General features: G+C 32.7%; 1 protein-coding gene across 5 annotated transcripts in view; it reads right to left on the bottom strand.

Annotated features, from left to right (window-relative positions):
• Positions 1-17,531, bottom strand: part of STPG2 (sperm tail PG-rich repeat containing 2) — a 618,205-nt gene that overhangs the window by 347,811 nt on the left and 252,863 nt on the right. The gene's annotated exons all lie outside the window — the stretch shown is intronic.

The following is a 17,531-nucleotide window of genomic DNA, read 5'->3' as shown; positions in this document are numbered from 1 at the left end:
TGCGTGAGTAATAAACATTGTTGTAACCACTAAAATCATAGGATTGTTTTTTACCACAGCAAAGCCCAGAGAAAGTTAATTAACAGTGTCAAACAAAATAATTAAAAACCGTGAGACCATTTCATATAAGGAATAGTTCAAGACACTGAGATGTTCCATTTGTTGAAGAAAAAAAAATGTATAGGGACATTGTAGCACTATAGATGAGGGAGCACTTTTAATGAGTGGTCAAATACGAGCGTAGTAGAACTGGTCTGAGTATTCTTCATGGGTCAAGTTAGGACCAATACCTGGGAGCTTTAGGGAAACCCATTTCAGCTCAGTATTAGAATTTCCTACTTGCATAGGTAGTCAAAAACGAAATTGGCAGTTTTAGAATGCTTGTAAAGTTTCCTGGCATTGGGAAGTTCAAATAGCTCAGTACATTTAGTTGGGGTATTTTAAAAAGATTCAAATGTTGGTTGGCTCCATAGACTACATAGACTCTTTATAAACCAAAATGCAAAATTTATAACAAAATACAGAAGACTTGAACCCACTTTTCTCCAAATACTCATTGTCCAGTATACGTTGGCTTTCTTCCTTTCATTCTGTTCTTGTTTAAACATTATAAACAATAATTGGTAAAGAAGAAAAGATTTCTTTTAAATAAGTCATATGCTTCCAAAATTAACAGTCTAAGATCGGATATAGCAGTCATATATGAGACAGTAATACCATTCACAAAGATTTAAATATTTAAAATAAAGTAATTGAATTTTAAATTAAAATAGGAAACTACAAATACAAAATTGTTTTTGGTTCTAAATATTATTCAAAATAAGACTAACTAATGAGTGCACAGAGATTTATAAAATAATGCTCCATTTTCTATATGCAGAATATGATTTCTCCTTCATTTATGAGTCTATGGTGTATTTATAATCATTAGTATGACAACTAATAGGACATTTGATTATTTTAATTTACCCATCCAATATAGAATTTGTTGAATGAAAGAATGTAATATCAAAATGAACCAATCAACTTTATATTTAAAAATTAATGAATTACATCTTCAGAAGAATTTTCATGCCTGCTTTTATAAGAAAAATAACTATCAAGTAAGTTCTCTTTTAGTACTTATTTTTGGCATACAAATAAAGTCAATGCCATCTTAATAATTAACATGTTAAATTGTGGCTGCCAACATCTGTTTCTTCTATTCCTTCTAATTAGTTCTCTTATATTTAATTTTAGTTATCATAGAGGAATGTTCAATTTTATCATACATTGTAATTTTTTTCAAATAGGTACTACACAGTCACTTAATATTCATTAAATGTCAATAATAAATTCAAAATAACTATAAAGTCAATATTTTAACAGTATAAAAAATATCTCACTATCACATCTGAAATCTCAAAATATTTAGCATGAGTAACTGTAATACATTTTTGGACACATTAAATTTCTTTAGCCTCAAATTTAGAAGCTCAGTGATTTTTATGACTTAAAATGTAAATGAAACTCAGCTGTTGATAATTTGAGAAAGGCTTTAAAGTGTTTAATCCATTACCAATTATGTTTGCCTTTTTATTCTATTAAAATTTTGACTAAATACAAAGTACCTTGCATTCTTTTAATCAGTCTTTCCATTTTTTAACCTATAAAAAACCACAAAGGGGTGCAATGGACCAGGGAAAGTTTGGTTTTATTTTCCTTTCTCCTAGTTATTTTTTAAGTTTTATCATTTGTCATTTATCATTTTATCATCAGTCTCAATGATTCATTTGGTAGAAAAAAAAAATTTAGAAGATCCTGAGTATCTCTGACAATTAAACATGACAGCATGTTTCAATAATAAACTATAGCTTCTATTAGAGTTTGAATTTCACCACATTTACTATACTGGATTACAAAAGGAATTAAACCTTACATAATTTGTTTCCATGCAATTTGTTTTCATATTTAACATTTATAAAATTACAATTTTTGAATCAAATTCCTCCCCAAAATTATTGGCTTTGTCTACAAAATTAGGAAATAGCTTTACATAATATGCATTTTTCCTTATCATAATACATCCACAAAAGAGCTAGTTTGCTTTGGCCTTTTCCTAGAAAACTGGCATTTTAGAGAAAACAGGAAGTGATTGAAATTTAACAGAGGGTAAGAAAGAGTGAGGTGGTGAGAAGAGAAAATCGGAAATAATGAAGGGAAAATATAGAAGCAACCCTTTGATTACAGGCACATACAGATGACCCGCTAACACAATGACAGTTTTAAAGACACAATGCAAACTGAAGCTTGAAACGAGCGGGTGTGCACAATGAGGTTTGCTCTCTTCAAACTTTGCCAGTGACAGAACATGCCAAGATTAATCTGCTGGAAAATGAGAGTCATATGGGGCACATCGAAGTTGCCCCAGTTGCCCCAACAATGGCCACTCTAGATCAAGTCGATAATCATCTGACTCCCAGACATGTAGCTAACAAGCCCAGCCAAGATCAGTTAAGCCTCCTTGTCATCCCTAGATGCTCCTGGAGGAGCAAACAGTTGCCACCCAATTTTAGGGTCCTTTGTTACATAGTAAAAGTAAAAAACAAATAATAATACCAAATAGTTTGCAATTATTAGGTGCAAATTTTGGACATTCTGACAATTGTTACCCTAAATGGAATAAAAGAGACCTAATATAACACTTAAACACTAAAGGAGCCTACTGTCACAAAATAAGCAGCTAAGAAAATAATCTTATTTCAAATATACTTTAAAAAATTCTTATATTGTTATACATTTGATCATATCTATTTGTAATACATATTAGAAATTCTGAGAGATGATATGAAAATCATGTACGGGCGTTGGTTACAAATAGGCTTGGATTGAAATCCTGTCTCCACCATTTATTACTATCTTATTTATTATTATTATTTTTTATAAGCTGTTTATTCATTATTGCCATGGGAAAATAATGTAATTTTTTGTGGTACAGTTTTCATCTATAAAGTGTGATTTGATATTACTCCATAAAATTAATAGTGACGATTAAAGAACTATTACACGGAACAAACTTATTAACTAATTATTTCATTGGTTCATTCATTCAACAAATAGTTACAGAGCATCTACCACATGCCAGGCACCATTTTAGGTGCGAGGATATGGCAGGGCACTAACTAGGCAAATTGATGTTCTGGGGTAGCATACTGACAATAAGGAATGAACATGTAAATATTAATTGAATTTGTGACATGAAAAAAGTACTACAGATAAAATAAAATGAGGTAAAAGGGCCTATGAGTGCTAAGTGGGGTTGTTGAGGAAGATTTTTATTGTAAGTTGAGATCTTTTTTCTTTTAAATTTTTTTAATGTTTATTTATTTTTGAGAGAGATAGAGAGAGAGCACAAGTGGGAAAGGGGCAGAGAGAGAGGGAGACACAGAATCCAAAGCAGGCTCCAGGCTCAGCTGTTAGCACAGAGCCCCAGGCGGGGCTCAAACTCACAGACCGCGAGATCAGGACCTGAGCCTAAGTCAGACACTTAACCAACTGAGCCACCCAGGTGCCCCTATTGTAAATTGAGTTCTTAACAGAGACCAAAAGAAGGTGAAGAAATGAGCCACGTGGGTGTTGGGAGGAAGAACAATATAGGATGGAGCTCACTTGGTAAGTTCAAAAAACTGTCATATGCCTAGAGTACAGGTGAGCAATGGACAGAGAAGAAGATGAGTTCAGAGAGGCAGAGGAAGCCAGATTCTACAGAGCCTTACAGGTCATAATAAGAACTTTGTTTTTTATTCAAATTAATACTGGCAGCTACTAGACATTTTGAACAGAGGAGCAACATGAAGATAGACTGTATGGGCAAGAGAAGAAACAAGATTAGTTAGGAAAATTCCTGCAAAGATCCAGCTAAGATAGCTTGAACCAAAGCATTAGCATTAAAGGAGAGGAGAAGCTATTGGAATTTGGATATATTTTGAAGACGGAACCTGTAAGACTTGCTGATAGATTGGATTTGGGATTGAGAGCACAGAAGAATCAACGATAAGGTTCTAGTCTAAGAAACATGAAAATGGAACTGCCTTTCTTGAGATTGGGAGGGCAGTTAAAGAGCGGGTTATAGGAGGTAGGGGTGGGATGGATCAGGTATTTGATTTTGGACAATATTTCTTCTTTTTGTTTATGTTTTGATTTGTTTTTGAGAAGTCTGTTTAGCTGTCCAAGTAGAAATGTTTAATAGGCACTTGGATATGCAAGTCTGGATGGAGTTCAGGAGAGAAATGTTGAACGCTAACAGTAGGAGTGCCCTCAAGTTCAGCTTTAGGTTGGGTTTTGAGATAAATTCTGTTATTCCACTTTGGAAAAGTGAATATATTGCCTGTGGGCGTTATTTCTGGTACTTGTGATCATGGCTGTTACCATCAGATCCTGCCAGCATCACAACTATTATAGGAACAAAGCATGCTGTATCGATGTCAGGCCATTCGGGAGTGATTGAAAGCACACAGTGGTTTAAATAGAGAAAGTTTAATATAAAGAATTATTTAACTATGATAAAAGAGTCATAACTAGGATATAAAAAAAAACTCTATATTTTTCCCTAGGGCTAAAGGAGAGTGCCTAAGGAAGGACAAAGATACAAAGGTGCCATTCCTTCCTCAGGTTGGATTTCAAAGTATTTTGAAACCTACTGGGAGACAAAGAAGTCTTCTGGTTTTCACAGCTCAGAGCTGGTCTGTAGTTGATGAACAAGCAGGAAGCATCCCTCTGGAGGGCAGGACGGGGCAGTAAGGGAGGAACAAGTGGGACATAGATGAACACAGCTAAGCATGTGAGCATGTAGAGGGAACTGGGGTTCTGATGCAGCAGAGGGCTTGAAGCACACAGTGCATATGTGAGCCATTGCCAGTAGGCAGCATGCAGACATGCAGAGTAGAGACAGGGGTGGAAACTAACTGCAGCCAGGGAGCTGGGCATATGAACATGCAGAGAGAGCAGGAGCCCTGGTCCAGCAGGAGGCCCGGGCACAGAGTGTCCATGTCTGGAGGGCCATAGCATAAGAACCATGGAAAAACAATCCTGGGTGGGTTATGATGAGCAAGCAGGAATAGGGATGACAGTGTGAACAGGAAAACTTGAGGATGTGGTATCCATGTTGAGAGGGTTATGGGAAAGTAGTCACCAGAACAAGGGCTGCAAAGTTACTGAGGGTCTGTGCATTCTAGATGGATGGCTACAGCAGCATATAACCAGATGGCTTTCCTCCCATACTGCTGACTCAGCATGCAGTGGCCAGAAAGAGCAGGGGAGCCCCTGCCTCCTACAATGTCCCTTTAGCACCCTCTACTGAGAAAGTTCAACATCATATTCAATGAAAAGGAGAAATGCTTAAAGCAATTCTCCTCTATCCATTTGCTGCAGCAAGTGTTACGGAGTGAATTTGAGGCTGAGAGGCAATAAATAGATAACTGGCATATATGTCATTAAGATTTATTATTAATATCTGGATAGTCACTCTCAAATATAGGCAAGCATTCCAAAAATAACTTTAAGTAAAATTCCCTATGTGTATTAAATGTTCAAATCTATCATTCAGTTGTAATTGCATGTTTACTGCTGCAGGAGGAAATGATGATTGTGTAATTTGAAATGTTATACATAAAACACTTATTAATAATTCTCAGCTATCTAAATAAATAGCAAATAGATTGACAGTTAACATCTCTTTTATCAGAGAACATGTTAGCTACGTAATGTTAGGAAAAATAGATCCCTTTTTAATAATAAATGCTTATAGAAATTTAAATAAATCATCAGAAAAGAGTTTTTGAGTATTAGCTTACATCATAATGATAACTTTTGTAAAATATTTGATATACTAGCTCCATACATTAAATAAAATAACCATTTCTGCATATATGTATTTTGTAGTCATTTAATTTTTACTCAGGACATAAACCTCAAAAGAAAAAAATTCTATTTGGTAATTCTTCTTAAATACACTGAAAACCCAAAAGAAAGGTGAGTTTTATCTCTTTCTCACAAAAAAGAAAAATCAGCAAGCTATCATCAGACAGTTGACTCAACACTAGTGAGGAACCCAGCTCCTTCCCATCATCCTCTCCCACTCTACGTGGAACCTATTGTTTAACCTCAAAGTTACATACTGCTCCAGAGAGGAAAATGGCTACCAGAGCTCTGAGGGAGAAAATGAAATGGAAGGGGCAAAAGACATCACCTGTCTGTCTCCACTTTACCTATTCTTCCCACATGTCCCACACAATGATGTCCGAACTTATGATTACACCTAGCTGGAATGGACTACTAGGTTTGTAGTATTTTATCTGGATACATTACTGTTCTGAATTGAATTAGATTCCAAATAATACTGAAATGTAACTAGTCCATCCTATCTACCATCCTATAATAGAAAAGCTGATAAATAGAAACGATATAAAGCATGTGATAGAAGAAAAAACTGGAAGAATTATTGGGAACAAAAAGGGATGAAGTAAAGTTAATGTGGTCCTTGGAGAACAGCACTTCAGTGTTAAAGAGAAATTGACAGAGATGAAGTCAGGAAAACAAGACAGAAGCAAAAGGCAATCATTTATTTATTCGCCTGTTATATATCAGGAACTACACTGGGATACTGTGAATACAATAGCAAACAAGAGAGATAAAATCCTTGCCTTGATGGAATTCATATTCTAGTGGATATTACGGGAGCAATAAAATCACAGAGACTCTAAATAGTAGGTTGGAGAGCAAACAAAGAATAAAGTGGCCCTTGATATTCATATTATCTACAACAAAGCAAAATGAATTCTCAAGGTCTCACTAAACTTTTAGGGAAGGAAGAGTCTAAATTGCGAGTGAGCACAATATGGTAAAGGAATCGGTATTGATAATTACTATTTTAAGATATACAAAATGTCACTAATGTTTTCAATTTAGGGATGCTGCATTTATTATTTAAGTAAAAATAAAAAATTAAGGATTTTCATTATATACATTCATATTCTATGTGTGTGCATTCATCCATATATATTTTATATGTGTGTGTTTTTACATGTATATATACAATTTATTTACTATGAGCATTGTTAAGTTTAATTGTTAACTTGGTAGGATTATTATCATCCCATTTTACAGATAAGAAAATTGAGTAACAATTTATTGGGCAATAACCTGCCCATGGTCACATAACTTGTAAGTGACAGAGCTGAGATTCAATTCTGGAAGTCTGGTTCCAAAATCTGTTCCCTTAGCCAATTCATTGTTTCCTCTCCATTTTATTCATTCAGTCTACCTAACCTTATTTTCTATTCCCATTAATCTTAATTTTGTTGCCATTAAATTTTCCTTAACCCCAGCAACAGTAAGAGGCTGATTTATGAACAAAATATTTAGGGAGATGAATGGATTAGAGAGAGGAACAAGGAGAACAAAGACAAGATCTGCCAAGTGTGTAGAAGAAGTGGCATTTAATATATTATTGGAATAATGAGTAGAATTTTCAGTTGGAAATATGGGCAGACTTTCCCTATAGGGAAGAAGAGAATATTTAAGCATTAAAGCCATAAACCTGAAACTGAGATAACATTGTGTATCAACTGTATTTCAATAAAAATAAATAATAAAAGTATTAAAGCCTTCATTATCTACTAGTTTAATAAAATTAAATAGGCCAATCAATCATAAAAAGATGATCTCTGAAATATCTCTAAAAGATATGTTATTTATTATTGTTATTTTTCAGAGTAGTGGGATTTGGAGAGGCAACATCGTGAGACAAAAAAATCACTGGAGTGCATGCCAAAAATCCTAGAATTTGGTGCCGGTGCTTTCAGTTTGTTAATTTTCAGAATAATAAGAGAATAGTGTTCAATCTATGCTGCCTACCTCACAAGTTTAAGAATTATAAGGGCTTTTCTTCAGTGCTTTAAAAACTATTGAGTATTGTTAAAAATAGAAGGTTAGGTCATTATGCTTAATCACCATCATTATACAGAGCTCAGTAAATAAAACTTAGAGGATGATCACAATGCACTTCACACAAGAGAACTGATCCAGTAATAACTTCACAAAAAATGCAGAAATACATGTTCCCTATTAGTCAAAGGGGAAATATTGTCAACTTCAGTTTACAGTTAAGTTTCAACAACTGCCTATATAGTTTGTCAGTTTTTCTCCCTGACAATTTTTAGCCAAAATTTTATCACAACTAGTCACTTCTTTTCTTTTCTCTTTCTTTCTTTCTTTCTTTCTTTCTTTCTTTCTTTCTTTCCTTACTTAGTTAATTATTTACTTACTTTGAGAAGGAGAGAATGCAAGCAGGGGAGAGACAGAGGGAGAGGGACCCACAGAAAGGATTGTAAAATCAATGAAAAGTTTTCAGTTTATTAAATTCTGTATGTAACACCTACTCCGTGGGAGGTTTTACAGTCAAATATAAAATATAATGTTAACCCCTACCATTTTGTTAGCTAAAAAGATATTAGTTAATTTTGCTACTCTACCTTTCATTATTTTAGACTAAATAATATTGACCCTAACACTTGCTTTAACTAGAATAGAAATTATCTCTCTTCATTGTTATTCATAGTGGATTAACCATTCTCCTTATTTCTCATATTATGCCTCTGATATTCAGCCTCAATCTATCAATTTTCTACTTTTAGAAGCTATCAAAGATGAGGATTAATTATATCCTCTCTCTATGGCCTATTCCTTATTTGTAAAATTAAAATTTAATTGCATAAAATCATGGTAGAATACCTCAATAGTTTGGGTAATTTTCTGTGTCAGAAATTCCATTTTTTACTAAAGTACTATCTGCTACTTTTCTGAACCAAATTTTCTTGATTCACTGTCAAATTGTCTCTGCCAATTATGTCTGATAATAACATTTCACTACTAGGGATTTAAATAATGATGTTTATGTTGCTACAGGGATGTGATAATGAATATAAGAAAAAATCACTAGAGAAATTAAGACATCAAAATGCATTACCAATAAAGTTTTAATTTACAATCACTAAATATTTTTCTGCCCCGTATAAACCAACTACAAATAATTTAAATGCAGCTCTATATTGAATCAGTAGGAATATAGCAGAATCTTGGCCCTACAATCTCTTCTTGCTTTATTATTCAATGATTTATGTTACTTAACATTATATTGATGTTTTAAAGAAAAAATACTAAAAATTAACACAGGAAATAACATTTTCTCTAGCTCAAGTAATTTGGACTTATATAATTAATTGGCAGTAATTAAAGAGAATTATACAATGAGTCCACAAATAATCTATAAATGTATCCTTGTTGATTGCTTCATGTATATGATTATTTAATTATATTTCCTTAGAGTAAAAATTAAACAATTATATATCCTACTATATTGTTTGTATCTATATCCATAATATAGCTACTGAGAAAGAGGAGAATATATATTAACATATATATTATTTTATAAATATAATTTTTCCCCCAGAAAGTCCATAGTGGGAAGAAATGTCATTAGACTAAATACTGAGAAACCTACAATTTAGTCTTGGCTCTTTTTCTCACAGGCTTTTTAATGGTTGAACATCCCTTAACTCTTGGCCTCACATTCCTGATTTGTAAGCAGAGATTGGATCAGATGATATATACAGTCCTGTCTACCTTAAAGATTCTACAATTCCATGAAATATAATTTCAAGATGTGTCCAAAGCCTTTATCCTGCATAGATAAAATTCATAAGAATCAGCTCTCTTTTTCTTTCACTTGGATCAAAGGTGACTAAAACTGATAAAAGCAATTTGTTCAATTCTTCTTCATGACAAGGCATTCCATCAACTCTGACCTAGGTGCCTATCAAATACAACTTCTGATTTAACAGTTCACCAGTTACATTCTTAACTATCATCAAGTTCTCATGAATGAAATTTTGTTATAGTTCATTCTACCCCATCTCTGTTCATAATTTTAACTCAATAATATATATGGGCCTTAGAAATATTGTCCTTTAATATGTGAGCTAATTTTATAAATATTTCTAATAACACATTTGAAGGAATGCACTCAACCAACTTTTCTCTCAGTTGTACACTAGAAGACTATTTTCCAAACACGAATGATTAACTTTCTTCTTCTCCCTAGATGCTTATAGTTGACTTTACTCCCCCCCACAGAAAACAGTGAAGATAGTTCAATGATGATATTTACAGTATTTATCTCTATAAATAGAAAAAGAGATATGCAAGATAGGGAAATTGTGCTCTTCATCACGTCATTTCATTCAATCAGTTAAAAAAACTACTGAAACATAAGATAACATTATCAGGGAGAATAATATGTTATTTTTTAAACCCATAAATATCATTGCTAAACAACAAAGGGGAAATGAATGAGAAGTCTTATGTGAATTACATCTATAAATTCTGACAAAATTATTCTAATGTAATTTTTCTATATCACTTCAAAAGGATAATCATCTGTAAAAGTGTTTTTCAATGAACTCTGCCTGAAATGCTTTTGAATTTTCTGATCAAAGATCAAAAAAATATTTTGCATGAAAAAAAATAATAAAGGCACTACAAAGGTCTTATATTCTGCTGTAACTGGGCTAGATAACAAATATATATACATATATTTTAAAATAAATACAAGCAGCATAATTTTACTAGTCTTTAAAGTAAATTATAATTGTTGTGTTAAATCCTATAATATTTTTCCAAGAGTTTTTTTAAATTAATGGTAATTTGATAAAAACAAAACTTAGCGTATATTCAAAAACTGTTCATCTAGAAGTGTATACCACCCTAAACAAAAGCTATTGTGAAAGGCAATTCCAAGCCATTTATATCTTATCTTAAATATAAGCATTTAATACATTAGAACATCATGTAAATGATGAAAAATATCTCCTTGAAGTGTACTACTACAAATTACTCTTACCACCATGAAAAGAATGATTTTAAGTCATTGTGTAAGGTTTTCCAAGCATTTTCCATTTCAAGTAATAATATAATTTATAATAAATATTATTTTTATAGGTTTGCGTTCATTCAAATGAATAATTGATGACTAGAATAAGAAAATAGATCTCTTTTTTAAAATCTGTGTTCAGATGTTATGGTGGTTGTGACAGAAAGATAAATGTGAAGAAGAAAATGGGAGAAGGGCAAAAGCAAAATATATGCATCAGGGTTAAGAGAAAAATAAAATACAACAGCAAAAAAAAAAAAAAAAAAAAAAAAAAAAAAAAAAAAAAAAGCATTTTTCCCCACCTGGCACCAACTTCTCTAAGGAAAAGAAATGGTTTAGATTGGAAAAATACCTTAACTAGCTGATTGGAGATAGGAAGAGAAAATTCAAGTGACATAGTCTTTATGAAGAGAATAAAACACACAGCAAAATGTAATTCAATAATATTTTCTTAAATGTTTCTGTGTCTGTATTCATGAGGGATACTGATTTGTTGTTTTCTTATTGAAATGTATCTGTATGCCTTTGTTATCCAGAATATGCTGGCCTCATAGAAAAGATAAATAATATTCCTACCTTTTCCATTTTCTAGGAAAGTTTCTGTAGGATCACAATTTTTTGTTCCTTAAATGTTTGTGCCTTAAATTTTCTTGTCAAAAGATTTTTAATTAAAAATTAAATTTCTTTAGTAACGGAACTGAACTATTCAGATTCCTTTTTCTTGAGACAATTTTGGTAACTTATGTCTTTTCAGAAATTTGTCCATTTCATCTATAATGTCAAATTCTTTGGCACAGCGTTTTCCATAATGTTTTATTATTATTCCTTTAATGTGTGGAGAATATGTAAGATGGCCACTTTTTAATCTCTCGTGTTGCACAGAGAATTCAATTAAAACATTTTTATTGCAAGTATATAGGTGGTTAGATTTTGTTGTATATATCCCTTATATCTTTTTAATGTATATCATCTTTATCTGGTTAGTCTACTTAATGGTTTATCGATCTGATGAACTTTTTTTAAGTTTATTTATTTATTTTGAGAGGGGAGAGGGGCAGAGAGAGAGGGAGAGAGAGAATCCCAAGCAGGCTTCATGCTGTCAGTCAAACCAAGCGTTGGATGCTTAATCGACTGAGCCCCCCAGGCACTCCTGATCTTATTGGCATTTTTAGAATAACAAGTTTTTTTTTTCATTATCCATTATATTTTGCTTCATTTAAGTTTCAAAACTTTCTTCTCTAATATAAACATTCAGAACAGCTCAGTGCAGTATGGCATATGAGAAAAATCACTGATTTCGGAGTCAAGATAGACCTGGGTTCTAATCTTGATGCTGCTAGTCACTAGCTATGCTACTATTTTTTTACTTTGTTACTAAAATGGAGAAAATGATACCTGTTTCACAGAGTAAGGGAGAGAATTAAGAGAAAATATGCATGCCCAACTTCTTAGATATTTTTATTATGTTGTACAAATAAAATGTCACACCTAAAACTAAAATATTCATGTATCAATTATCTTAATTTTATGGTAACTAAAACATAATGAAAAAAGATATAATAACTCATATAGCATTCCCAATATACAAGTGTTTCATCAACTAAAGCATAAAATTTTCCAAAGCATTAAAAAAAATTAAGGATAATTTCAGTCTCCTATTTTAAGACTATTGTTTTCCATTAGCTAGTTAAAATCATTATACGATGGTTATACTCTTTTATTTAATCCACAGTCCATGCTATCACTACATCTGTCAGGATCAAATATAAGCACTATATAATCTCCCTATTCAAATTTTATCTATTTTCAAATTCTCAAAGTATGGATAATTATATAAGAACTATAATACAAAAATAAAACTAAGTCTCACAATTTTCTGGTGAATTAATAAAAATTTTTATGTAATTTTTCAAAGGATTTTTAACTGTATCCCTAACATGTTTTTCTTTTGAACCCCTACTAAACAAGATTAATGCCTAAATTGTTAGCCAATCTATGACTACCTGGGTGAAACAGGCTGGGTCTATGCCCATTACACTGAGACAATGGACTTTGCAAGGACAACAAGCTATTTTCTTCTCATTCCTTTCTTTCAGTTTTCTTTTTGGTAGTCTTCTCTTAATTCCAAATATGTAAAAATTTCAGACCTCTAAGAAATGAGTGATCGCCCACTTAAGTAACAGAATCCTAACCATGAAAGTCAGGCTTAAGTGAAAATTTTAAAAAGGAAAATTAAAAAAAAGAAAGAAAAGAAAAAAGTTGTCAGCCTTTTACATTTATTTCTTTGACGATTTGTATGGTTTCTATCGCTCCCACTAGAATTTAAACCCCATGTAGGCAGGAATTTTGTCTACTTTTGCTCATCATTATATTCTAGTACCTAACAAAGCTCACCAAGAACAAAGTGTTCAATGCATTTGTAAGATAAATGAATTGATTAATCAACTAAAATTAATGAGTATGACTCTCTCTCCCTCTCTTCCCAATATAAGCAATTATGGGAGGAAAAAAAAGTAAAATCTCCTCTAAATTCACTTTTCTCTAGGAAAACTGAGAAGTCTCTTCAAAAATAAATAGATAAAAACAAAACAAACAAACAACAACAAAAACAGAACTTTTCGTCCAGGTAGTTTGATTAACTAAGCTACTTTGCAGACTTCGACAAAACATGTAGTTAATAAGAAATTCTTATGATGTAACAAGGTATAAAGAGATCCTATTTTTTGTTTTCTTATCTCTAACTCCTACAGTTTTCTGACTAGGTATGTAAACTATTCCACAGCAAAGGGTAGAGGACAGGTAACTATAGAAATACACAAAGAGGACTGAATACTGGATATCCTCAGAGATGCAGGTCTCAAGATGCACAGTGCTACATAACTAGCGATTAGATTAAGTAAACTTCTCTCTCTGATACTCCTCATATATAACATGACAGATCATAACTGGAGTTAAGAGGATGTTTTAAACTTTGGAGAATATGGCTGTAATTTTAATCTGTACAGCATAAAAACTGAGGTGACAAAGTGAGCCAAGACATTAGGGAATGAAGATTCTTAATGAATTAAAACTTCCAAGTTTGCTTTTGTTTCTACATATATTTCTAAATACATTCTGTGCTAGTGTGTGGCACTCCATACTGTGAATGCCCCATTAAGTTTCACTTAGGTAAGAGTATCACTAACCTCTCTGCAGTAGGGTATATTTTTTGCTGGGTTTCAAAAACTGATGGTTTACATTGCTTTCCCCAGATTCCAGCCCAGTACTAGGTACCCATCCCCCTAGGTACTCAATTTTTATACCCAGAGAAAGTTTAGTGGAAGCAGAGATAGGATCTATTGTATTCAAGGAACTAAATTTTCATCTATGAAAAAAGGAACTGAACTTCAAAAGAATTTAGCAGGTGACTTGGGGCTCATTAGCACCAGACTTCAATCAAATGTGCTATATTTCCTCAGCAGTTAGATTCCCTCAGGCTTATTGCTGCAGAAATTGTATTATCTATTTTTTTTTTGCTTTATTGAGGTATAATCAACAAATAAAAATTATATATAATTAAGGTACAACATGATGGTTAGATACATGTATGTATTGTGAAATGACTACCATAATCAAGCTAATTAACACATACATCACCTCACATAGTTACTTTTTTTTTTTGGTATGATAAGAACATTTAAGATTCATTCTCAGCATATTTCAAGTATACAATACAATATTATTAAATATAGTCACCATGCTGTACATTAGATTCCCAGAACTTATTCATCTTATAACCAAAAGTTTATACCCTTTGACCAGCCTCTCCCATTTTGCCCCACCCTCCAGTACCTAACAATATCATTCTATAATCTGGTTCTATGAGTTTGACTTTTTAGGATTTCACATATAAGCAACATCATATAGTTTTGTCTTTCACTGTCTGGCTTAGTTCACTTGCATAATGTCCTCAAAGTTCATCCATGTCATTGCAAATGTCAGGATTTACTTCTTTTTTAATAGCTGAATAATATCCTATTATATATGTATCCCACATATTCTTTACCCATTCATCTGTCAATGGACATTTATTTAGGTTGTTTCCATTATCTTGGTTATTGTGAATAATGCTGATTGACATGGGAGTATACATACCTCTTTGAGACACTAATTTCATTTCCTTTAGATACATATCCAGTAGTGAGATTGCTGGATGATACTATAGTTCTATTTTTAATTTTTTTAGAAACCTCTACACTGTTTTTCCATCATAGTTAAATTTACAGTCCCACCAGCAGTAAACAGGGTTCCTTTTCTCTAAACCCTTGCTAACATTTGTTATCTTCTTGTCTTTTTGATAAAAAGCATCCTAACAGGTACGAAGTAATATCTCATTGTGGTTTGATTTGCATTTCCCTAGTGATTAGTGATGTTGAGCATGTTTTCATGCGTGTATTGACCATTTGTATATCTTCTTCGGAAAAATGTCTGTTTAGGTTCTTTGGCCATTCAGGTTCTTTGGGTTATTAGTTTTTTGCTGATGAGTTGTAGGGAAAAAAAGGACCTTATATATTTTAAATGTTAACCTCTTATCAGATACATTGTTCTCAAATATTGACTCCCAATTCCATAGCCTGCCTTTTCATTTTGTGGATTGGTTTCTGCTGTGCTGAATAAAGCATCTTTGAGGTAGTACCAACTTGTTTATTTTTGTTTTTGTTGCCTGTGCTTTTGGTGTCATATCCAAAAAATCATTGCCAAGATGAACGTCAAGGAGATCTTTACCTATGTTTTCGTCTAATATTTTATGGTTTTAGGTCTTACAATCAAGTCTTTAATCCATTCTGAGTTAATTTTTGTGTATGGTATAAGATAGTGATCAAATTTCATTCTTTTGCATTTAGATATCCAATTTTCCCAGCACCATTTACTACAGAGACTTTCTTTTCTCCATTGGGTATTCTTGGTACCCCTGTCATAGATTAGTTGACTATTTGTATGTGGGTTTATTTATGGGCCCTCTATTCTGTTCCTTTGGACTATATATCTGTTTTTATGCCAGTACCATACTCTTCTTATTACTGTAGCTTTGGAATGTAGTTTGAGACCAAGACGTGTGATGCCTCCATTTTGTTCTCAAAATTGTTTTGGCTATCATATCATTCTTCCATATCTTTCCACTTATTTCTGTTTTCTTCCATTTAATTCATCAGTGTCTTACAGTTTTCAGTGTATATATTTTTCACCTTCTTGGTTAAATTAATTCCTTAGGATTTTTTTTATGCTATTGTAAATGAGATTGTTTTCTTGATTTCTTTTTTGGATAAGACTTTGTTTAATTTTTTAAATCAAGTTTTCCAGTGCTTATAAGTTCACTACGCATCCTAGACTGTGACCTTCTTCCACCGCAGTCATTGTTTTAAGAAAGAAAGAAAAAGTTACAAATATAATGAATGTAAAGAAATAGAAAGGGATACAGGCATAAAATTCAGAAAGAGGAAGATATTTCCCCTATCATTTCAACGTATTTTATATGATGAGATTTCTGTAAGAGGTCTCCTATTTTAGAATAAAAATATTGCCAATTGTATTAGTTTTCTATCACTGCTGTACGAAGTTACCACAAATTTGGTGGTTTAAAATAATACAAAAATATTATCTCACACTTCTTTAGATCAGTCTGGTGGGGTTGGATTATTTCATTGCATCTACCTCACAAAGACCAGAATAAAAGTGCCTGCAGAGATGCAGTACTTTCTGAAGTCTCTAGAGGAGAATCTGTTTCAGAAAACATTCAGATTTTTGCCAGAATTAAGTTCCATACAAATGTAAGAGCCCCCATTTCCCTGCTGGCTGGTGACTATTCTCAGCTTCCTGAACCTGCACGTATTGCTTCACTTAAAGCCCTCCTCCTCCATCTTCAATGCAAGTAGGGAAAAGTAGAATCCTTCTCACATTTTAAATCACTCTTCTTCCTCTTTCTTCTGCTGCATCTCTCACTGACTCTTATGCCTTCTTTTTCCAATTTTAAAGGCCAATGTGATTAGATTGGACCCACCTGAGGAACAGCATTTACTTCCATCTCCAAAATCCCTTTGCCATGTAACATAAACATATATTCAAAGGCTCTGGAGATTAAGGCATAGGTATCTTGAAGGGGTGGGTGAGGCAGGATGGCATTATTCTGTTCACTAAGCCTACAATTATGACAATTAGTTATTTAGCATTCATAACATTCTAAACATAGCGGTTACTCAAATTCTACCAAACTTTTGCATAATTTCTAAATAACCTGAAGTACAATTTATGCTTGTACTCTGTAAAAGCAAAGCAGACCATTGGAAGGTGTGTTTTCATTATTTCTTACTGATATAAGTTCACTTCAATTTGTATTTAATAAAACCTTGCAGTTGAGATATGAGAACCATTCTGAAAAAGTGCAGTGAGATGGAAAACTGTCTTTCTGAACTTTTTCCTACACTAAAAAAATTCACAGTATAGTTCAAACAGATAGGAATTGTTACAATCTCTGAAAGCATGTACCCTGCAATGAATTTAATTTAATCTTTACAAAATAACTTGACTG

Source organism: Panthera leo, chromosome B1 (genome assembly GCF_018350215.1).
Source record: "Panthera leo isolate Ple1 chromosome B1, P.leo_Ple1_pat1.1, whole genome shotgun sequence".
In the NCBI taxonomy this organism is placed as follows: domain Eukaryota; kingdom Metazoa; phylum Chordata; class Mammalia; order Carnivora; family Felidae; genus Panthera; species Panthera leo.
Note: the sequence above shows the minus strand (reverse complement) of the source record. Positions and strands in the feature narration are given on the sequence as shown.